Genomic DNA, 25,492 nt, shown 5'->3' with positions numbered 1-25,492 from the left:
TTTTATTTATTCTTGATTTCTGTTTATCAATGTTTATCAATTTCCCATGTAATGCTTGCATAATAGAAAAGTGAAAAATTAATGCATTACTTATAAAACATTTAGAAAATACAGGCACGTAAGAGGAAGAAAACTAAAATGACTCGTACTGCTGCTGCCCTGAGATAAGCACCGCTAAAATTTTGGGATTCAACCTTCCAGGATACAGAATTCCTTAACCAAAAATGGGATGGTACTTATGTGTCTGATTTTCTCTATTCTTTGCTTGCAAAAAAAAAAGTATCACACCAATAATAGCATTCAAATATAACATTTTAAAAACTGCACGTTCTGAGCCTTTCCATGCATATGAATTAGTCAGAAAATGTGGATACATCTACACTCTAGCCACAGTATAATAGAGCCCAGTCCCCTCTCAACTCTGGTGGCAGATTTCCCAACACTGGTGACCATAATAGTTAGAAAATCTTGGTCAGTAGTGATATTTAACTATTGTTTTAATCAGCAGCTCTCTAATTGCTAATAAGGTTGATCATTTCTCCCCTTAAAGATTCATTGGATAGTTGTCTTTGCAGGATCCTCTTAAAATTCTATAGCAGCGAAGCAACGAAAGTGGCACCCACATGGGTGGAAGAAGTTTTCATATGTAAATATTTTATATTCAAGTCGCGGTATCTCTAGGCTCAGTCCCTGTAACACATGTATACTCACTAAATCCCTCTTCTTACTTATTAACACATATTTATTGATGATTTACATGACAAGCCCTGTTCTGGGTGCTGCTGATAGACAGTAAGGAAAACTGGTGAAGTCCCTGCTGTATGTGTTCTGTTGGGGAGAAATAAACAAACAAAACAATGCATGATGAAGCTGTGGCAGAACACAGAGCAGAGTATGGGGTCGCAGAGGATGAAATGGAAGGGGAGGTGCTTTATATCATGAGGGGATCAAGGAAGACTTTGATGAGATGTTTAAGTAGAGACCTAAATGCAGCAAGGAGTGAACCACACGGATTGTCTAGGGAAGAGTGCTCCAGATAGAGAAACCAGAGTGCAAAGTCCCTGAGGCAGGAGTATTGCTGTCTGGATGGAGGGGTGGCTAGAACAGAAGGAGGACAGAGATAGTAGGGGCCAGTTTACAGAGAGGTTTAGAGTTCCTGGCCAGGAAGGACTTCGGATTTATTCAGAAGGAATTCAGAGAGGAGGCAGAGAGATCGGTGAAGCCATTGCAATGGTCCAACAGAGTGGGCCACTGTGTATGTGCCTATAAGCCACTTCTCTCAGATAGGCCTGCCCTGCTCTGCCAAGTTGAGTCCATTGCAACTCTCCAGTACTATCCAATTTCTCTGCTTCTGTGGCCAGATTAGGGGTAGAGGTGGAGTGGGTGTCTTATGAGGTCTGTTGGGTGCTAAAGAGTCTATATGACAGGTAATCAAAATACCTAAGAGTGACAAGGCAGGAACAGTGGGTGTCACCCTCAGATGGCAATTTGACAAGCCTTGGTCTAGCACTTACAGGGTCGAGAAGATCATACTGGTAACTCTAGAGAAAAAGCAAAGTGGGGGCACCAGAGACTTCAAGAAAATGCCTAAAAAAGAAGTGGCAGACACAAATGCGTTGTGTGTACCAAATCACTCCATATTTAACCTCTGCATGAGGTACTCGCAAAGCCTGACAGGTTGTTGTGTGTTGTACTTGCCAGTTACAAACTAGTTGGGAGGTTTTTTTTCATACTCAAAACGCCACGTTTCAATACAAAAACTAAGCAAAGTAGATTCAAAGTCCCAAGTCCAGGCCTCTGTTCACAAGCCAGATCAATGAACTATCAGACAGGATGGGTGAGGATGGAACAGGACCATGGAGGCCACACTAACTGCCCTCAGGGCCTGACCCAGGGACCCCACTTGGAAAGCATTACAGAACACCAAGAATACTCGGGTACATTAGGGGCTCGATGTGTCATGGAGTGACCTGGTGGTCATTATCCCAGGCTCTCAATTAGGAGAATATTTAGTACAGAAGCTCCCACCACTGTCCAGGCGTCTTCAAGCATGAGGCCCACCTTTTCTAGGAAACCCTCCTGACCACCTCAGCTCACACTCATCCCTCCTGTCTGGCCATTGCTTAGCACTTAATTGTTCTAGAATGTAAACTTCTTAAGGCCAATGACCCTTTTGCTCACTCCTACACCCTTGTGTAGGCAATTGTGTATGGAACACAGTAGGTACTCAATGAACAGTTCTTAAGTGAATGAATTTTAAATTCTTTTAGGGGTGCAAATATATTCTTGTAAGCTTAGTACGGATGCAATCAGATCTTATTTCTCATCATCTTCATCTTTTCCTTATTTCTCTTCCCTGTTACTGTAGCAGACACCATCAGTGGCTTGCCCATATAACCCTGGACCATTCTGACGTCAGTGACAGACAGTTCCTGTGCTTTGTGTCATAGGAGAGTGCTTGGTCCTCAAGCTCTGAAAGTTCTCTGAGAGTTAAATCACCCAGGGTGATCCCCTCTGTCATTGAAGAATGGGAACTGGCAGATAACTACTATTCCAGATTCTGTTATTCTTGGTGCGATAATTCAGAGGTGCATTCTGCAGTCTCTCGGAAGCCTCCAGGACATCGAGCCCAGCTGCTGGTCATGACTATCCACCCATTCGTCCTTACTGGCTTTCCTACCTTCCCTATCTCAGGTCATCACCCTCCCACTCTATATCCTGGGACCGCCTCCTAAATCCCAGGTAAACTACTTACACCCAAATTCTTGTACCCGGGGCTGGTTTGGGGGAAATCTGAACTGAGACAGTTACCTACAGTGCTTAGAAAAACTGTGCACATGGGGTTCCTATGACAGTTGAGATAATGCAAGTAAGGCATTTAGCACAGTGTTTGGCCTGCTGTAAATGTGCAAGTCCGTTAGCCACTGTTGCTGTTATTGTCGATGTGGAGGGTGCCCCTCAAACACTTGTGCATTATTAATCTATGAGGTGGAGGTCTGAGAACTAGAGACAGAGTTAAAGGCAACCAAAGAACAATAACAGTGGAAATAGATAAGCAGGAATGGGGGTAAGATCCATGACAAAGCCAGGGAACACGGTGTGCATCTGTGGCGCTTACCTATGTGGAACCAGCGGCATGGGAAGTCAGACTTCACCCTGGGGCCAGTGAGCACAGCTTCCTGTATTTTCAAGAGAATTGATGGGGGCCTCACAACTAGCCAGAATACAGATACTTACAATCTGATGGCAAGGGCCCTGTTAAGACAAACCTGACAGAAGGGATTAGGCTCCTTTGTAGGGACAGACAGATCCTATAGGTGGAGTTAGGGAGGAGCGGAGTGGTCTAGTCCCTAGACAAAGTGGGCAGAGAAGTGGAAAGGCAAAGGAGCAGGAAGAGCTCGAATCCAGAGGATCAGACACTCAGCAGCAGTTAAATTGAGAGAGCTCTGCACCCTGAGGAACGATTAAATCTTGTCTTGTTTGATTCTATCTGTCAAAGGCTACATGAGTGGCATTTGTGCTAACTGCATCTGAAAGAGGTCAGATCCCACAGGGGCATCTTGGCATTAATTGTAAGCAGCGGCAGACCATTGGGACTGCACCGTATTAACGACAAAGGTAAATGGTGCTTGTGATTTTTTAGGTGTAAGGACTGTGCCTAACAGTGTTTGATTCTGTAGGGTCCAGACTGGAAGCCCCTTTAAAGCACAAACAGTGGCCCGTTTGTCTTTTGAGTTCCAGTGCCTCTTATTGTGAGTCTGCAGTCAACGCTTCAGTCCTTGGCCACTTTCTCTTCCACCCTGCTGGCTGGGACAAAAACAGACCAGAGGACCTCACTGATGTGGTTTCTTCTAAACCGCCACTATGATTTACAGCTTGCAGGCTGTCAGGCTGCAGGCTGTCTTCTCACCTGCTTTTTATTTTTTTAATTATATTTTATTGTTCATGCTATTACAGTTGTCCCCGTTTCCCCCTTTGTCCCCCTCTACCCAGTCCCCTCTCTCTCCCCCATACTCCCTCAGGCAATCCACAACCATTGTCCATGTCTATGGGTCATGTTCATTTGGCTACTCTGTTCCCTATGCTGTACTTTACATTCCCATCGACTATTCTGTAACTACCAATCCATACTTCTTAATCTTCTCACCTCTTCTGCCTATACCCCCAAATCCCCTGCTCATCCAGCAACCATTAAAATGTTCTCTGTATCTATGATTCTGTTTTGTTCTGCTTGTTTATTTGTTTTTTTTAGAATAAATTGTTGATAGATATGTATTTAATGTCATTTCATTGTTCTTCTTCTTAAAGAAGACCCTTTATCATTTCTTGTAATACTGTCTTGGCTGGTGATGAACTCCTTTAGCTTTTTCTTGTCTGGGAAGCTCTTTATCTGTCCTTTGATTCTAAATGATAGCTTGGCTGGGTAGAGTAATCTTGGTTGTAGGTCCTTGCTTTTTGTCACTTTGGATATTTCTTGCCAGTTTCTTCTAGCCTGCAACGTTTCTTTTGAGAAATCAGTTTACAGTCTTATGGGAGCTCCCTTGTAAGTAAGTGTTTTTCTCTTGTTTAAGATTCTCTCTTTGTGTTTAAACTTTGGCATTTTAATTATGATGTGTCTTACTGTGGGCCTCTTTGGTTCAGCTTGTTTGGGACTCTGTGCTCCCTGGACTTGCAAGTCTATTTCCTTCAACAAGTAAGGGAAGTTTTCTGTCATTTTTTCAAATAGGTTTCTAATTTCTTGCTGTCTCTCTTCTCCTTCCAACGCCCACCCCCATGATGTTAATGTTATTATGCTTGAAGTTGTCCCAGAGGCTCCTTGCACCACCCTCCTTTTTTTTGGATTATTTTTTCTTCTTGCCGTTCTGACTGGTTGGGTTTTTTTTTTTCTTCCTTATATTCCAAATCACTGATTTGATTCTTGGCTTCACCCACTCTACTGTTGGTCCCTGTAAATTGTTATTTCAATTAGTGTATCCTTCGTTTCTAACTGAATTTTTTAATGCTGTTGAGGTCCTTACTAATTTTCTTGAGCATCCTTATAAGCAGTGTTTTGAACTCTGCATCTAGTAGATTGCTAGTCTCCATTTTGTTTGGTTCTTTTTCTAGAGTTTTGTTCTGGTCTTTCATTTGGGCCATGTTTCTTTGTCTCCCCACTTTGGTGGCCTCCCTGTATTTTTCTCTATGTATTAGGTAGAGCTCCTATGTCTCCCAGGCTTGGTAGTGTGGCCCAATGTAGTAGATATTCTGTAGAGTCCAGTGGCACAGCCTCCCCTTTGACCCAAGTTCAAGGTACACCTACTGTAGGAGTTGTGTACACCAACCTCCTGTTGTAGTTGAGCCTTGATTACTATTGGTACATCTGAGGTCAGCCGCCATCCGTGTCCTCTCTGGGGTCACATAGAATAAGCTACAAAGTGACCAGCAGATGGTTGCTACTTGTACCCTGGAGAGGCCAAGCTGTGAACCAAGGCTGGCTACTGTTAGTGCCAGGTCTGGGACAACTTAATGAGAGGTATAGGGCTTGCTGAATCCAGATGCATCCTTTACCACCTCTAGTCAGAAGGGTTTTCAGGCACTGCATTAGATTAAGTAAAAATGGTATCTTTCTGTCAATACAATGAATGATAGCTTTAATATTTTAAATATAATTCCAAAAGAACATAAAGTTTTAAATTTCTCAGAAATTATCTATCAGATCCTAGGAATAACATTCCTGAGTGGTCCATTGGCATCATTTACAATAAATAAGATGGTAATTGATCACCTTTAAACTTAAAAAAAAGTACCATATGCACTTGGCAAGAAATGAAATAGAAGAGTATAAAGTGAAAGGTGTCTTTGTGCATTTTGACATATTTTAGATTAACCATTTATTAAATATTTAGTGTTTACTATGTCAGGCACTCTTTAATCCCCCTTCCCCCCAAATTAGTGTACTAATTTCACATATCTTTTAAAACTCAATGACATGTACATTTTCCATTTTAGTTCATGAAAATTCTTCACATTGTTTCATGGCTGCCCTGTAATTATTTTCATTCTGTTCTATAGTATTTATTCCCATAGTGAGGTTCATGCTTGTTTTACTAGGTTCAAAATTATGATAAATTTTTTAAAGCAACTTTTCTCATTCTTAGTTTTGTTAATTTGATTCATCTCTTAGTTAGCCAAATTTTGTAATCAAGTAGTTTTCTGCACTCTTGAGAAGTTCTGTCTCTTGCTCCAGTTTTGAATGATAACACTAATGGTGAATACTGAAGGCAGTTCAATTTTTCTCTCTTATCTCCCATCACATATACACGTATTCATGACCTTTAAAAACATATAAGTGACCTCAGCAGTTTACATGCCCTGCCTCCTCTTTTTTTCATGTTGTTGTTTGCTTGCTATTTTTTTATACTAAGTTTCTTGACATTTCTTGGTTTTCACTGATATATAGATTTAAGTCTCCCATTGTTTAGGGAATAACTTCTTTTATAATTGTTTTTAATTCCCATTGGCTATATTCTTTTTTATGGAACAAATTATATGTATGTTTAATCATTGTAATCTATCTTCTATATCTATTATCTTTCATCTTTCTAAAAGTTTTTAACCACCTTGTCATTTTTTTCTGTATTATCTATGATCATTTGAATCCATTCCTCCATGACTGGGACTTTGTCTTTGATTAAATAATTTTTTCCTTGATGTTTTAAATGATATTTTGGTCCTCAGTGGGTTTCCTTAGGTTTTAGGAGATGTGTAAATCACTAGGCAGTATGGCTCTCTGTTTTCAAAGATGTTATTATACCTTGCCTAAATGCCAATGCAATATATTATAGTACATAGTGACATGTATGTATATACATATATTTATATATGCATATATACAAACATATATCATCATATATCTACATATATAAATATATACATAACTTGTTTTTTCTTCATTCAATTTATTAGACTAGATTTTTGGTATAGTATCTGGCTTTACTCTGTCATTAGACCCTAGAAGTTGTTGGCTTTTGTTTTCGATTAAAGAAATAGTCTTGGCAAAGGTTTTCCCCTGGGATATCTTTTTCTTGTCTAAAAATCTCACACTTAGCAACATGGTACATGGGCTGTCAGTCTCAATTATGGATCCATTTCAAAAAATCAAGAAAGCAAAAATGGGTTTCTACTCTATAATTACTAAAGAATAAACTAAAGGAAGGTTTGAATTCTGTAAATCATGCCTTAAAACTTATAGGAGTGTGTTGAATAAATCCAGTGGGTTTTGTATTCAATTCTGTATTGTGTGGGTCCATTATTACCTCTGGTGAACAAATGCACTCATTGATAAATCTGAAAAAAACTGAAACCAACAAATAAAACCAATTTAAAACACCATGTAAGAATTTGTTTACTGTGAAAATCTTAAACTAATTGTGTTTCTGTTTTGCAACATTAACCAACGACAATACGATTGTATTCATGATGACAATGACTTTTAGAATTTTGTTTTTTTTTTTAAGATTCTGTTTATTTCAAAAACTAGGGGGAGCGTGGTAATGGGAGGGAAGTGGAGGGGGGGGGGGGGGGGGACTGGATTGGGAGTAAAAAGGAGAAAACTGTATTTGAACAATGATTAAAATAAAATTAAAAAAAGATTCTGTTTATTTCATTTTAGAGAGGGAGGAAGGGTGGAAGAAAGAGAGGGAAAGATACATGCATATGAGAGAGAAACATAGATCGGTTGCCCCCTGCACACCCCCAGCTGGGGACAAGGCCTGCAGCACAGGCACGTGCCCTGGTGGGGAATCAAACCAGCGACCTTTTCATTTGCAGGATGATGCTCAACTGACTGAGCCACACTGGTCAGGGGGACTTTCAGTAGTTTGTAAAGGAAAGGATCTGTTGGGACTGCCAGCAAGAAATGACGATTTCAATACTTTAGTTCTGTACTTTGAACATAATTATTATTATTGTACTAGTGATGAGAAATAAGACTCCAAACAACTTCCTGCCTCTTCCTCCTGATCACCATCTTCATCCTTTTCTTTCTGTCACGCTCCTGGCCATCAGGGTCTACCATCTTTCATTATATATGACTGATTTTTTTGGTATATCATGTTTTCCAACAAGATTGAATTGGAGGTTATTTTTGAGGGGATTTTTAATATTTGCAAGTGATATTTCCATAGATTAATAGCAATCTGACTTTTACAAAAGCTTTAAAGAAATCTTAGCTAGATCTCTTCCACACTTCACCTCCTCTTAACCTTTTCCCCTTTGCAAAAGCCTTTGTAAAACCCTGAACAGTGAAAAACTCCCACTAGCAACCCACATATTTTCCCTCCAAATGGGCTGCTCATCTTTTGAGGCAGTTTTTCACATGGTTTTGGCTTTCACACTTTTGGTCATCTGTCATGTTTTATATTTTAGAACAGGTGGAGATTTAGTTCTATCTTTCCAAAGCATGTAAAATGGAGAGGGTAAAATACAAGGCTTTGCTTCAAAGAAACCAAGGAGGTGGAATGAAATCTTAGATATATACAAGAACTTGAAGCCAGTCTCTAAGGCTGTCTTGACCTCTTTGATGAGTCAGGGGTTTTTTGTTTAGGGCAGGAATCTCTGCAAGAACCAATCCTGCATCTGTGGGAAGAATCCGCCTTTCTGGGGGCAAATCATAGAGTCTGGTGTGGTGCCTTTAATTTAGCTGTGTTGTGGTGAGAACCTAGTAAAGATCCATGTCATTGCAACTCTCTAGGACTGAGTTTTTCCCAAGTTGTTTCTCTGTCTAGTGTCTAAAATGGGAGAGCAAATTCTACTCCTGCAACCTGGGTGCTTGAGGGCCAGCATAAGCATGGCAGCAGAAAACTCACTCTGCACACAGATGGCAGCCCAGATGGGGCAGTGCTGCTGAGCAGCGTCATCAGCGGGGACTGTGGTACTCAATAGAAGAGGCAGTGACACTGAAGGGCATGATGGTGCTAAGCAGGAGCATAGTTGGGGAAAAGGAAGACTGTGGTTATCATATAGTACCTGAGCCCACGTGGGATATCCTTAGGTTCTCAGTAACACAGGGGAAGGATTTTATAGGACCTGAGACATGGATTAGCAGGAGCTAGTATGGAGAAAAATAGGAAAAACGAAGCAGCAAACATTTGTTACCCTATCTTCTGAGAATAACATTTGGTAGGATTAGATATATTTGATATATCCATCTCTACTGTTAGTGAAAATGTGATGGTGTAAGGGGAAAGTTGATGGAATACTGTGTAGAGATTTTGACACTTCTGGTTCTCTTTTTAGTAAAAATTTTGTCACCCAACTCAGAGACAATTTATATTCCCACAATAAAGATAACAATGAAAGAGTTTTACACACAGTTGGAACTCTACCCTTTTCAAAGACTTCCCCATACATGCTTCTCACCCTCAACATTCTGACAAGGTTGACACAGCATGTATTATATCCACTTTGACAGAAAAAACTAACCTTTCAGAGAATATGGAAATATTTCCAAGTGTGAAACAGTGAAAAATTGCAGGCACTAATACTTAAACACAGGTCTTCTAACTCTAAGATCACTATCCTTTCTACCAAGCCATACTTAACATACTAGTTTTTCACAACAAAATAATTTGCATTGTCTTATAAATTTAGATGAAATATAACACTAGGCTAAGCTAATTTGTGTATTTTTATCATTTACATAATAATGCTATATATTAATGCACTACATAGTTTTCAAAGCACTGTCAAATTTTAAATTACCTTAAGAAACCAACAGGGAAGTTCTTACCACATATACTTGACAGAGAGTTAAACTGAGGGACAAGGAAGGTAAATGACCTGCCTAAATTCTTTTGACTCCCTGTACATTCACCTCTAGAGTAGATTACATCTTAAAACTCTGCACACTCAGCACATAAGTCATGCTTATAATTATTACCATACTTACACATTTATTGTCATTTGCTATCAGATTGAACTCATCACTTTTCTTCTTTCACATGCTTCACGTATTGCCCTGGGTCCTCTTTCTAAGGCACCTACGGTGAGCTCTGAGCCAACAGTGCCTCCATCTGCCATTGAATAGTTCCTTAACTTTTGTGGAACCAAAATGAGATCATCTCTAGGAACCACAGGTGAATGTCCCTTTTTGTTTACCTCCCAATCCCACTCTTCTTTTGAAAAGAGCAAGAAGGTTGTCAGAATTGACACCTTTTAAATTGGCAGTGTATTAGAAAAACAAAAACACAAACTTGCTTTCAAAATACTTGAGGTGTGTAGACGTCAGAAGTGTTACCTGCTGTGCTACCTGGCAGGTGCTAACCGTCTGCCCGAGACTGACCCTGAGCGTCTGCTGACTTAAGACAGCTGCTGAGCTTGTACCTTCGTCCACGAAGACAAAAATGAGAAAAGTTTACAGATTCTTGGAAAGAAAAAGGAAAATGGTCTTTTCTTCCTTGCCATAGCCATCAGAAGATCTGCCATTTAAATTTTTTTTTCTGATTCAACTGGTAGAAACCCCCTCCAGCACTGTCCTGCACTGGCATTCTCCCAGAATCCTGTCTCCTCCCTTCAGTATCAAAGACCAGAAAGCTCTCCTCGTAGCAAAGGCTTTTGGAAAAGGGAATAATTATCAAACTCTTAACTGAAAAGAAGTATTTTGTAGAGTAAGTAAAGGAGCTTATTTTAGAAACATTTTTCACCTTTCTATTTTTAATGCTCCATGCAGAAAGTCAATGGGATTGAAAGAGCAGCTAAAAAAATTGGGGAAGACATGGAAGGAGTTGAATCTATTGTAGTGCTGACAATTTGGCCATAAACTCAGAGAGCCCTTCAGTGTGTGGGAGCTTAATCCCCGAAAACTGTGAAGTGGGAACATGAAGAGGTTAGTAGTAGCCTGGAGATAATACAGCTGTAAAAGCTCTTTACATCGTCACTGAACTAGAGTCCTCTTTCCAGCTTCAGGAGGAAGAAAGAGCCTCAGGGCATGTAGCACCTGCCCAGTCAAGTAAAGCCTGGTCTGCGTTGAGAATACTTGGAGGGACATCTAAAGCTAGTGCAATTTATTTCTATTGGCTTTCATTTGTACTGCGGAAGCAGTTAGGCCAGGGGAAGGAGGAAGAAGGACTACCTAAGCGGAGAGATTGATGAAAGGCTTTCCCAGAAAAGAGTTGTAGATGTGACTCTCCTGTCTGTCACGACCACTGCAGTTGACTAGAACATCAGTTATGACCGCCCAGCACATTACCTGACATTTTTTAACCCTAAAAATCCACAGCATTTCACAGAATTCCACCTGCCACTCAGACTATTTGATTGGTCACAGAAAAATAATTTTGAATGTAAGTAAATATGACATAAATGTAAGTATTTCAGATCCATAGCCAAGTAAAAATGAGGAATGGATGAATGGTAACAGTGTATATTCTGGAGGTGACCAGAGGACTCTTGATCCAGATTCTACCACTGTCTAGTTATGTGATCGTGAGCAACTTAGTTAGCCTCAGTTACCTCTTCTCAAAAATGGAGTTAAAAACTGTACCCTGTACCTATCTCATTGGGTTATTGTAAGATTAAATAAAATAAAACCTATGAAATTCTTAGTGCTGTGTCCAGTAAATAATATGTGCTCAGTAAAATACATGTGCTATTATTATGAGTTGTTTTACCATTCTCCTAAACTACAAGGACTAACCCCTCTAATTTCAAATTTATCTTTGATCACTTATTTTCTTTTGCCACTTTCCCCAACCCAACAGCCAATCAATAATTAAATCATTTAAATGCCGTGTTCCCAATCTTCCTGGTCTCTTTTCCAATGCCTGCTCTGAAACACAGCTCATTACGCCCTTCTTCCCAGGCTACAGAAGCATTTTCTTGTTGCCTCTTGTATCCTTTTTCCTTTCTTCAATTCATTCCATACATCGCTGTCAGCCACAGCTCTGAACAGCTCACTTTTTACAGAGATTTCCTATTGCGACCAATTTTTAAATACTGTATTACTTCCATATTTAAAATCTGCCCTCATGGACCTAGTGATAGATTCAATTATTGGTCCCAATTTTTGTTCCCAGTAATGGGATTATACACTCATACCTTTGCCTTGTAACTTTGCTATGCCCTCCCACTGAAGGTGGAGCACACCACCCCATGTGACTTGCATTGGCAACGGAATATGACTAGATGTTGCAGGAGCAGAGGTCTTACACATATTTTTCATGGTTTGGCTTGGCTCTTATGCTCTGGATCTGCCACTAGAAGAACACACCCCGGATTCCTGTTGCCCCTTTAGCCTTAGTCCCAGAGTGAACACACATGAAGACCTGCACTCAACCCATGGCCTGGATCCAAGCCATCAGATGCCCAGTGGAATCAGAGCTGCTCAGCCAAGCCCAATCTAGATCAGCCAACCTCAGCTGACCTCTGGGCCCATGAGAATGAGTGTAAATAACTGTTCATGTGTACCATTGATTTTGGGTGGTTTACTACCTATTTCATTATTGCAGTGATATCTGACTACTATAGACCAATTAGTATTGTGAATATGCTATAGTCCAGGGAATTTTGACAAAAACAGAATGGTTTTGGAATACTTCCTTGGATTCTCTACCTTTGGTATACTGGTCCTTCTTTCTGCCTTCATACAAATACATATAGTTAGTAGTTATTGGCACTGGGTTAAGTAATTATGGGCAATCTCTTTGTAATCCTCCTGAATCTCAAGGCAGGCACCATGTCATTTGTTACCTCAAATTTTTTTGTTTACCTTTTTCAAAGTGTGTAGTTTGACTGCATAACTGGAGAGACAGACCCTGCTTTTTTGGGAAGGGGTTATTAAGGGGCTCTACGTTCCAGAACTCTGCTTGGTATTATACATACAATGTCCATCCATGAAGCAGAGATTAGGATCCTCATTTTATAAAAGGGGAAGAGGAGACTCAGAGAAGTTATGTAACTTGCTCCAAATGTAAATAGTAGAGGTGGGGCTGAAATACACTTTTGTTCTCTCTCTCTCAATACCACGCTAGTTGGCTATGCCATCTTATCTTTTGCATCTCACAAAATTAATAGGTAAATGATTTACTGAACAGGAAAGTGACATGACCAGTAAGTGTGTTTTAAATCTGAAAAATCTAGAACAAAAAGTATGACATCTTGCCCTGGCTGGTGTGGTTCAGTGGACTGAGTGCTGGCCTGCAAAGGGAGAGGTCGCCAGTTCGATGACACAGGCAGAGCACACGCCTGGGATGAGGGCTGGTCTGCATATGGGCGTGTGCAAGAGGCAACCGATAGGTGTATCTTTCACACATCAATCTTTTGCTCCCTCCCTTCCCCTGTCTCTAAAAATAAATAAATCTTTTAAAAAAGTGTACCATACCTTAGTGACTTTATCAAAGAAAAACAATTCAGAAATTTAGATTCCAAACTTGAAGTAGCTTATGCCCCTATCTCTTGAGGCCTGCTCTGAATATTGCCAGTGTTTCTTTCTTTAAGTTCTGTAGAAGTCGGAAGGAAACCACAGAACAACCACCCCCAGGATAGCAGAGAGAGTCTGACCCAAGCCCACAAAAGCCAAAAGTAGCAGGGTTGGACTTGATAGCTTGGCTTGACACTTTGTCTTCAACTCACACCCTGGCACCTTCAGGCTTTGTCTTTTTTTAACAGCAGAGTGCCAGCCTAGAATTTTTAAACCTTAACTCTGAATTTCTTGACTCTATGCGTTCAAGATAGACTTTGCATGTTACTATTTTGAAGCAGCTGTTTGTCAGAGCCAGAGAGGAGGGAGGGAATCAAGGCAGTTTAATGGGAGGCCTTTGTCTTGGAAAGGAGCCTGCGGAGCCACAAAATTCAAGCGAAGTGTCTCTTGATTCTGAAAAGATGGACAGCTTCACTCTAAACCAAGGTTTCTCAACCTTGGCACTCCTGACACATAAGGCTAGAAAGTTCATTGCTGTGGGGGCTGACCTGTACACGATAGGCTATTTAGCAGCATGCTGGTTTCTACCCATCCCCAGTAGTACCCCATCCCCAGCTGTGATAATAAAAATGTCTACAAATATTGCCAAATGTCCCCTGCAGGCAAAACCACCCAGACTGTGAACCATTGATCTAAACAAATAAACGAGACAGAGAATTATACCCTTTTAAACTCAGACTGTAAGGAAACATAAAGGGATGACAGATGAACTTATCTAGAAAAATTATCCTAATAACAATTAGATGAAATAATATGGGGAATTTTGTTTTTCAAGAACATCTTACTCATCGGTATTATATGCATCTTAGGAAGAAAAAGGTCAGGATGAGGAGCCAAGTCATGCACAGGCTAACAAAGTGACCTGTGTAGAGATACTCAACTAACAGTAAATCCTAAACTAAACCTTCTTTCTTTCATAGCAGGTGGGTATATTGTTGTAGGGACTCGGCAGATTGTGGGCAAGATTCCTTCTTTATCTTGGGATTCCTTGTGCTCAGAGCCAGAAGATGTGAGAACGCCACTGTTTTTAAGCTACTACATATTGACCCTATTGACCATATTGACCTCTCCTCTTGCTCCAGGGTCCTAGCTTTGTGTTTTACTACATGAGGTAGGTATCATTATTCTCATTTTATGGATGAGGAGCCTGAGGCACAGAGAGGTGTCACTTGCCTAAATTCACAGGGACAGCACTAGGAATTCATCCCAGGTCTGCCTTGCTCCCAAGCCTGGGCTCTTCAATTACTTCCATTACTCCAGTGTCTATATCCCACATCTAGAAGAAGACCTTGGGTTCCATTGAGCTTTGCAAAGTCATCATCACATTTGTAATCATCTCCTATTGAACTCAGGGCTGGTTTGTCTCCTGATGCCTCTGACTCTAGATGATCCCAAAGGGCATTCAAGGAGATTATCTGTTGCCACAGGGAGTGGGCTTGCAGAAGCCTCTGGTTCAAATATTGTGAGATTCCGACCAAAGCCATACAGAGGGAGGAAGAAAAGTATGTCACTAGTTACGCTGAGCTGGCAGGAGCTATTGGGAAGGCAGCACTCATGCTGTAGAAAGGTGGCTTCAGTGATTCTGGAGGGGATTCCACATGAGTGCAGTAGGACAGGAGAGAGTGAGGGGTGGTGAATATCATGTGTAACTTTCTTACAATGGGTTCTGCAGATAAGAAGACCCTTTAATGGGGAAGACACGGGGGCCTAAGGGACTGGAATAAAGCTGCATGTTACAATGAGGGTTTGGCCTTTGAACTTCTGCTAGGACAGTTATATTCCTTGGACTCAAGTTAAACTTAAGTATTTTTTGTTATTAAATAAAATACTAATATTAAATAAAATAGTAGATGGCTACTTTAAGCATTTTTTATGATTTCATTATAATTATTATAATTTTCCCCAAGAGCATGTTTTGTAAGGATAAGGATGAAGTTGATCAGGTGGGTGGATGTGGTCTGGGTGGTGACATGCATCCCACCCAGAGTGCACAGAACAGGAAAGGGAGGTGAGATGCATGGACACATTCTAATCACACACCTTTATGCATTTATGCAATGCTTTTATTGTGCATCCACTGTGTGCTAGGTGTTTGGGTTGTAGTGATGAGGAAAACAGTGGGGGAAATAACACCTTGCAAATAAACATATAATTAAATTTATAATTATTTGTTGTGATAAGACCCTGTGGGGAAGTACAAGGATCACTTGACAGGGCTACCTGGCTCGTCTGAGAGGTTAGGCAAAGATTCTCTGAGGACGGGATGTTTGTGCTAAGACATGAGGAATAAGTGAACCAGCTAGGTGAAGGGGACTTTATCTCAGAAGCACAGGAGAGAGCTTATGCAAAGACCCCAGAACAAGACAAATCTTCAGTATTTGGAAGGATGGAAAGCTGGCTAGTAAGTCTGGAACTCATAGGGCAAGAACAAAAGTGGTGGGAGGTGAGACTGAGGAAATGCAAAGGGGTCAGATCCATTGAAAGGTTTTGTTCTTTATCCTAAAGGGAGTGTGACTGACATGTTCAGATTTGCCTTCTAAAAACACGTCCGATCACTTTGAAGAGAGGATATTGGAAGAAGCCAGAGTTGCTACTCAGGAAGCTATCTTGGAAGTCCTGACAACATTGGAGAGTCATGATGGTAGCAGAGAGGGACAGAAGCCAATGGACGGAAGAGATATTGAAGAAGATGAGCCAGTCTCCAGATCTTGGCCCCATTTGGAATCACAGGTTCTAGGGTGAGAGTGGTCTCAGATTATATGCTGTTTCCTGTGATTACACTTAGGCTTCATGTTTTCCATGTCTTTCATTTTATAAAGAAACTGAGGTCTGAAAGGAGAAGTGATTTGCTCAAGGTCACATGATAGTGGCCCCACCAGGACTAGAACTGAGGTCCATCAGACCAGTCAGTAGGGATTGCTCAGGACACCAAGGTCATTGTGATCAGATTCCTTACAGTCATACTGATGGGGCAAAGTTATACAGGGTGGGGCAAAAGTAGGTTTACATTTGTGAGTACTCTAAACACAGTTTATTCTTGCATTATTATGTATTAATTGTTGAATTACTTTCCATAGGAACACTTGTAAACTTATTTTTGCCCCACCGGGTATTGTAAGGTGATGTAAAAGATGGAAAGAGATATTGCCTGGACATCAGTTTTGGTGCATAGTTTTGTATGAGTGCAAGACTGACTTCAGTGCTTTTGCTTACCCCTAATCTGCCCATTGACATTAGGGAGAGTTTGGTCATTAATACCCTTCATCATCAACTAATGTAAGGAAACTCTGAAGTATACCTAGAACAGTAAGTGGATGGGTGATGTTCAGGACAGATTTTTTTTAGCCTATTAAATACCTAGCTGTTGGTTTATGAGAAATGGAGGGCATAGAAGGAATTTGCTTACAACTGGAGAAACATAGTCTGGCTTATTTAGGCAAAACCAACCAAAATGAAATCGAATAAAACAAAAAACAAGAATACAACAACCAACAATAAACCAATGAAAACCTTCCATCAACCAATGAAAATAAAAATGTAACAAAAGAGGAAACTGTTAGGCTATTGGGGCTTCAGAGAAGCCACGAGAAAGAGGCCGGACAACTGGGTCTGGAGAGAGACAGTGACTGTGGAGGCTGGGAGCAAGAACCCCGCGATGTTCTTGCACTAGCAACAATCTGGACAGGACTCTTCTGCTGGGCTGACTCTAACTGCCACAGCTTCGGTCTCTTTGTCTTCCTGCTCAAGGTACTTGTTGGCCTGGTTGCAGCCAAGCTCTTTGGCTGGAAGAGGGTGTGGTCCCTGAAAGGAGTACCTCCAGAGAATATTCCAATGAGAAGAGGTAGTTGCATTAAAGGAAGTAGGGTTGCTGTAGGAAGAGCAAATAAACCCTTGGCAACTCAAAGCAAATGTACACTTTCAAGTGCTGTCATAAGTTTTTTTTTTTTGGAATATTGTTTCTGAATAAGCCACAGTTTCCTTGTGGCTTATTCAGAAGTGTGGGCTTTCAAGGCAAAGTGTGGCTTTCCTCAGCCCACTTTGCTATTGTCCTCAGGCACTATGATCAGAGATCATCCCTTCCTGCTGTAGGCCAACAGAAACTAGTGGAGGAGAAAAGCCACCAGCTCAAGTGGACATCCAAGTCTGCATGTAGAAGGCACAAAGTATAGGCAAAAAGACAGTGGAATGTGAGGAGAGAAAGGTGAGTGTTAGAGAATGAGGAAGGTCTTCACAGGGTCCCTCAGAAGATCTAGCTAAATTCTCCTGAAAATTGTCCTTGGCTGAGAGAAGCCATCTTTCCAGGTGATGTCTGGAAGTTTATACACTTCGTCCAGCAGAAGCAGCAACCAAAGACTGACTGATGGAGCAGTATGTTACTTGGCCCTTTACATCAAGGTAGGACAACTCTGTGGGGCCATTCATAGTTCGGAGTTCTCCTTGGGACCAGGCAAAGGAAGTCCGACCTCTGCTGAAATCACAACTCTGCTTAGGTGATTCCTGACTTCTTCCTCTTCTCTAGCTTCTTACAGGTTTCTCCTGAGAGCATTCCCTCAATAAGTTACTGTACAAGACTTCTTGTTGCAGGCTCTGCTGCTAAGGAACCCAACCTAAGACAATAACTAAAGGAGGTAAAGGAGTAGGCTTTGCTCCTTCGTACCTTCATGGAGAAGAATACTCCAGGTAGAGGGCCTGAGCTAGACTTTACCTGGCTAACTTCAGCAAAAGCAAGGTCAAGAGAACCTTCCTAGGATATTATAACAATTTTGGCTCTTATTTGCAGGGTTTTAGGCATAGGAGGGACATGACCTGCCTTCTGTGCTAATAGGCTTGAGTGCTAGTGACACAAATCTCCAGCCTTTTTCTGCTGAGTTGTATTTTCCTCTTAAGGAAGCCTTTCAAAAAACATGAGTTGACTTCATGAAGATTCTTTCCCTGCACAGCCCACATCCCTTGTTTCGGTAGAATAGAGACTGTCTCAGCCAGCATCTGCTCCTGGGAGCTGCCACCAGTGTGTCAGGTCAGCCCTTCTCACTCTAGGTTCTCTAAAAGGGAGTTAGACTCCAGGCCACAGGCTGCTCTAACCATTTTTGAGTGTAAGTCAAGCACTAGTCCCCTCTATCTCCCAGATTAAGGCTTTCCAAGTGGTTCTTGTGAAGAGTTCACCATGATCTCTTGGTTACACAGGAGCAACCCTCCTCCAGCTTTTCCCCAGAGCAGGATGGTGAACAGGGCACTCTGAATGGAAACAGCTCTCCCCACACAAAGCTCCCAACCAGCGTTCCATTCACAACACTCTATGGAAGCCTCCTCCCTGGACTTGAACTGAAGAGCAATTCCAGCCTGGGCTGCCTTTCATTCCCTCCTGGTGGGAATGAAAGAGCTCAGGGCAGAGCCACCTCCCCAAATCCTCCCTCCTTCTTCCCTCTCAAGTCTCTTGATACAGCCTTGAGCCACCTAAGGGATTCAGACGTCATGGAGTGAATATTTAAATTTATGTCATTTGTAAATCTGCATAATCAGAAATTGATCGCATGGGTGTTGAGAAATCCTGAAGGGAAAATTTGTGCTGACCTGCCCTAACCAAGGCTGAGGCACCTGAGAAGGACAGGCAAGCCTTACCTGGAGACACCTGTCTTGCGTGCTCCACAGCTACTCTCATGTTATCTGGAGAATCTATAAGGGATTAAAATTGTTTCCTTCGATATCTCCAATGGACTTATTCCAGTACAAAATGTCCATTCTAACCTCTTAGCTGGCTGCCACCTAATCAGCCTACCCAAACTTGTAAAGATTCACTGTTTCCACAAAACTACAGCTTTTGCTCCCTCTACTTCTCTCTAAAAGCCTGTTTTTGCCTGTTTTTTATCTCCTTTTTTTATCCAGTTCTCTCAGATGTGAAGCACTAATTTGCATATACAGTAACAAATAGCAACAAGCAGTATAACCACGAAGTCTCCGAGTTATTCTTTGACAGTGCCTCCATCAAACACCAGACAGGAAAGTTCCACTTACGATGTCCTGCTACATTGTCTCAGTCGGCGATTACCAACTAGTTGTCTCCCAATATTCATTTCCTTTTCTTATATATTTTAGAAGTTCCAATGTTCAGGTGGCATGTGACACCTCTTCCCTCTTTAAGCATTCCAGGGAAAGATTCAAAGTCACGTGGCTTTGGATTGTGTATCCACCGCCGGGTCTATCAACATGGCTGGAGAATAAGATGTTTAGAACAAGCAATTCCCGTACGAACCATACAGCTGGCCTGGAGAGAGGAGCGGGTCTCCAAATAGAGAGGGTCTGTCCACATGGGAGTTGGCATTGGGCAGATAGATTTGAGAGCAGAAGTTCGCATCAGGGGTTTTTCGGATTTCTGAGGCTGTTACTGCCAGTTTGGATCCCGCAGCCCTTCCCTGGTCACTTGCAACGTGTCTAGGCTAATTGCCAATTTATATCTAAAGTAAGAAGCCTGAGTGTTTTCTTTGATCTTGAACTTACTTTTATTTCTCACATGTGCTGCCCTGATAAATCTACTTATTATCACTTTCTTTATTTTGCTCTATATCCCGCATGGTCTCTGTAATGTTTCTGTTGAAAATCTTATTCACACATTTGTGTGTTGTCTTGATTATAGAAATTTTTATTTTTACCGATTCCTTGTCTTTGCTTTACCTCAAACTCATTGATTCCATCACCAGTGTACCCACACCTTACAAAACACTATCTTGAGAGATAGGAAAAAAAAAAAAAGCCAAAGCTTCAGCATAGGGCGCATGGAAATCGAGGCAAGAAACAACTTTCAGAAGAATAAGCAGACCCATCCAAATAGTGTGGGTTATGTGGTTTTTGTGGTGGTGGTGATGAAAGGGAAATATATCTTTAACTTCCAGAGTAGAAAATATACAGAAAATAACTGAAGTGGAAAACTCAAGAAATAGGACTATAAGTATACCGTTTAATGATTCGAAGGCAAATGCTGAGATAGCAAAAACAGAATGAACGTGGTTGCTTCTGGGAAATGGAAAGTAGTGGAATAAAGCCCTAGAGGGCTGATAACCATCATAATCACTTGACTGTTGTTAAATCATGTGTATGACAATTTGATGAAAAAATGTGTGTGTGTGTGTAATGAAAGGAGTCCTAAATCTGAGATCATGGTCCTGGATGCTGGCCTGGCTTAGTTGCACAGCTCAGGCTGTCTGTTTCTGTATTATGCACTGTTTCTCCTGTGTTTGTACCCTCATTTTGACGATACCTTCCATAATTACTTCCTGAGAAAAAAGTACACAGGATATAAAAATTTTAAAAAATTGTGTATATAAAATGTCTCTAATGTATAATGAAACTTAATTGTTGTGGTCATAGCATTCTAAATTAGAAACCATTTTCCCTCAGAATTTCTCCATTTTTTTTTTTTTTTTTAAGTCTCATCTCAGGACATAGTCATTGATTTGAGAGAGAGAGAGAGAGAGAGAGGGACTGATGTGAGAGAGAAACATCAGTTGGTTGCCTTCAAGGACGCACCCCAACTGGGGACCAAGCCCTCCAGCTGGACATGCGCCCTGACTGGGAACAGAACCCACAGCATTTCGGCGTCCGGGATGGCACTCCAACCCACTGAACCGCCGGCCAGAGCTCTCCATGGTCTTTTGCTTTCTCTTTTTTATTGAGAGAGATGATGACTTTTTGAATCTTGTTCATTTGTAACTACACTTTTTTCTTTTCTCAAAGCTTGTTTTGGTTTCTCTTTGACTTCAATATTCTGAAATTCCATAGTCTTGGTGAGAATCTATTTATTTTGTAATTTATTTTGGTGAACCTCAATGAGACCTTTAAAAAGCTAGATAAATTTCTTTAACTATCTCATTGATGTTTTGTCTGTACTCTTTCTAGAATTTAATTCGGATGTTTAGCCTTTGGGATATGCTCTAATTTGCAAATCTTTTTTTCTTATTTTGCATCTCTTGGTCTTTTTGCTCTTCTTTTTGAAAAATTTCCTCAAAATAATCTCCCAGCACTAAGATGTTCCAGCATTAAGAACTTCCAGCAGTAAGATGTTCATTACTATTTTTGGAATTTTATTTTCCAAAATTTAGTCTTATTAACTGCCCCCTTTTTTAAGAACATGAAATCCTATTTTTATTTTGTGTATACATTATCTTTTCTCCTAGCTAATTTTTTAAAAAGGCACTGACATTTAAAAATATATATATTTATTTATTTTTAGAGAGACAGGAAGGGAGGGAGAAAAAGAGAGAGAGACATTTGTGTGTGCAGCAGTTGCCTCTTGCACACCCCCACCTGGGGATCTGGCCTGCAAACTGGGCATGTGCCCTGACTGAGAATCAAACCAGTGACCTTTTGGTTCGTAGGCTGGTGCTCAAGCCATTAAGCCACACCAGCCAGGTCAGAGAATCTTAATGATAGTTTTATATTTTTCCCCTACAGTTGTCATCTTGCTTAGACTTCTGATGTTCATATTGTGGTATTCTTAAGAAGTCTGATGACCCTTGGCTCACAAAATATGGTGCTTATATTTAAGAATCTGGCTTTCTTAGGTTTATTCAGTCAATATTTGTTCTTCTACCTTCTAGTTTCCAAAATTTTGAGATTCTGTCAATGAGGAGACAGGTGATTGTCCATTCTGCCTCTCCTGTTGATGCATGCTGTAAGAGCAAAGGTCAAGAAGCACATGGAAGGAGAACGGAAAAGGAGGTGTGTTCTTGCTCAGTGGTCCAGAACACTTCCATTCTGATTCAAGCTCACAGACACTCGAAGCACCAGAAAAGCCCTGTGCTCAAACTCGTCCTCTCTCCTTAGAAGGCAAGTTGAGCCCCATCTATTGCAAGCCCCTGGAGGCATCACTGCTTTCCCTTCCTTCCTTCTCTCCTTAAGCAGCTTATCAAAGCAACCTCCTCCACTGCTTGCAAGTCTTTCTCTGAAAGCAGTTTTTGGAAAAGGGTATTTTCTCCTTCTCGTGGTGTAAGCATCTTTTAAATGTAGGTGGTCAAATGACCCAGTCTCTTTTTTTCTGCCTCAGTCTCCTCCTCTGCAGCACGGGGATGCTGCCGCCTCCCCCACCACAGCGCTGTGAGCAGGAAGTCACATGCAGTCAGTAGGAAAGCCAGAGGTCAGAGCCTGCCACTTCAGGAGCAGCTCTGCCCCGACAGCTCTGAAAACTAGAACCACAGTGGAGGCACCTTCTTTCTCCTGGGCCTCCTGTACCGGGGGCCCACGGGGAGGGCTTGTACTCGTTCCCAGCAGGGCAAAAGTGAAAGTAACTCTAAACCCCTTGAGATCAAAACATAAGGTGAAAAACACCCAATAAGTAAATTCTCACCTCAACAACCATTGCAAGTAAAACCAAAGAGGAAAGAGAAGGTATTAACCTCTCTAGGCTGATGAAGGACGTGCAAGCAGCAAGCTAAGCAAGCAGCAACTCTACACAAACCCAGGGAAGGTGTGAGACGCAGTGGAGTCTGAAGCTTCCTCCAGGCCCAGGGAATGTCTGCTTGACACCTCTCTTTCTGCCTCCCCGCACCCCACTTCCTTCTATTTTTATAACTTAGAGAGGAACAGGAAGGGGTCTATTTTTTTTTTTTTTAATGTTTTTCAGCACTCAGGGTCGGCCTGTGCTCTAGAAGTTGATAAGGTTGTGAGGTTGCCACAGAAAATGATTCTGACCTGGGTCGAGCACTTCAGGTTCTCCGACTTGTCCCGAAGAGGTGCTGACTAACCAACGCAGTGGGTGGACATTTGTCATCTCCTTTCAAGCTGGTACAGGGAGCTTTAGTTCCCATTGCATATGGTATTCAAATCCAAAGTTAAACAGAAAAGCCTCCAGGATTCTGTAACTTATCAGCAGAAAAGAAAGGAGCAGCAGATCTCAGGTTTGAGAAGGTGGCCCCTGAGCCAGACCTGTCTCCTGGGAGCAGATCCCGTGGAAACACATTGATTAGATAGTGACAAACTGATGAATGAGGCCGCTGAGACCACAGTCGTGGCTCACTGGCCCTAAAATGTGCATAATTTAGAATGGATCCCTCTATGCAAATAGAAAAATAGGAAAAAATGTACATGGTTTCCAAAACAAATGTATGCCCCTTCAGCCTAGTTTGTGGATTTTGTTGTTATTGTTGTTGTTTATTTTCTTTTTCTAGAAAGCAGCCACTTCCATCCCATTCTCTATTTTCTGTTCCCCCACAAAGCTTCCAGTCCTATTTTTCACCATTTCTTTTTGTCAGATCAGTTCTCCTGATAAGTTTGCCATATTAAAAAAATAAAACAGTTAAATATGAATTCAGATAAACAATGAATAATTGTGTATGTAATATTTGCACATGTTTATAGCAAAAAAATTGTTTCTTTGAAATTCAATGGAACACACTTACACTAAAGTATTATTCATTGCTTATTTGAAATTCATATCCAACTGAGAGTTTGTTATCTGGCAAAGCTAATTCTTGACCTTTTTTCTTCTCTTCTGAACACTGGCTTTCTTTAAGTCCAGGAGAGTAATAAAGGTTACAGTCAAGTTACTTCCCAATGATGAATTCATATTGAACCGAGGAGCTAGAATGGTTTCAGTTTGCTGGTTAATGGTAGCGTGCATAGGATTGGCTTAAGTCTGCTTCTGCTCCCAGGGAATAAACCTATAACAAACATCCATAATTCCCTGCACAGATGTGATGAGCTATAAGGCTGGAAACCCAACTCTGCATCATCAAACTCCCAGCACTTCGGTTATTGAACAGACAGAGGATTCTCTCTTTCTTTTTTTTTTTTTTGAGGTTGTTTTTTTAAACTGGGAGAATTTTAATCAGCAAACAAGTATTTCTTAGTTAAATGACATGTGTGTAAGTCATGAGCCAGATGCTTCCCCCCAGGTACAAGCCTTCAAGGACATGTCTCCCACCTTCACCACATTCTAACTCACCTGGGGAGCACAACTAAAAAGGTCGCTAAACTTTAGAGCAGTGTATTTGTTATTGCACACGAGCAGTATACATTTATTAGTATTATTTTTAAAAAGATTTTATTTATTTACTTTTAGAGACAGGGGAAAGGAGGGAGAAAGAAAGGGAGAGAAACATCGATGTGCGAGAGATACATGGATAGGTTGCCTCTCGCATGCCCCCAACCAGGGACCTGGCCCCCATCCCAGGCATGTGCCTAGACTGGGAATCAAACTAGAGACATTTCAGTTTGCAGGCCAGTGCTCAATCCACTGAACCACCCCATCCAGGTAAGCAGTATACATTTAAAAGGCAATATATTGCAGAGGAATTCCATTTTTATAGTATTTTTTATTCCCTGTAATATTTGATAAGATTTTTTGAAAAGTTTTTAAAAGTGCACAGATCTAAATAAACAATAACTGTTTATCTTCACCACTTCATGAATTACGAGATCTTAACCTTTTGCATTTTTGCTTTACAGAGACAGAATTTACACTTTTTCTTTTCTTCCTTCCTTCCTTCCTTTGTTTCTTTCTCTCTGTTTTCTGCATCTCAGCATCTCTAAAATTGGGTGCATTTAAAAATTCATATTGTATTGTGGCAACTTTCTTCCAGAGTGATGCATAAAATAATTGTGGTTTTTATACTCAATTGCATCTTAGATTTGACGTAACAGCATAAATTTTACTATTAAAATAATAAACCATTACAGATAAATTAAAAGATTTTTCTTTTCCACTACCCCTGATCCTCACTGTGCCAGCCTTATTGGTCTTCACTCCACAGAGGCAAAGACTATCATAATTTTTTGATGTGTGTGTTACAGCCCATATGTGTGTGTGTGTGTATTCATTTATTTCCTTAATGTCTAGTATTCTCTGTGTTATTGCTCTACATTTATAATTTTGCATCTATCTTTGTTGTAACTTAAAACTGTATTTTAAAATCTATCCATGATTTGGATAGAGGTATTTATATTATCTCCTATATGAGATTCCACTGAATGAACATATCAGGATTAGCTGATCCTTTCTATAGACAGATGGCATTTAGGGTGATTCCAACTCATTTTTCTAGTTTT

Source organism: Phyllostomus hastatus, unplaced genomic scaffold, assembly GCF_019186645.2.
Source record: "Phyllostomus hastatus isolate PE091 unplaced genomic scaffold, TTU_PhHast_1.1 phas_scaffold_129, whole genome shotgun sequence".
Taxonomy (NCBI): Eukaryota; Metazoa; Chordata; class Mammalia; order Chiroptera; family Phyllostomidae; genus Phyllostomus; species Phyllostomus hastatus.
Note: the sequence above shows the minus strand (reverse complement) of the source record.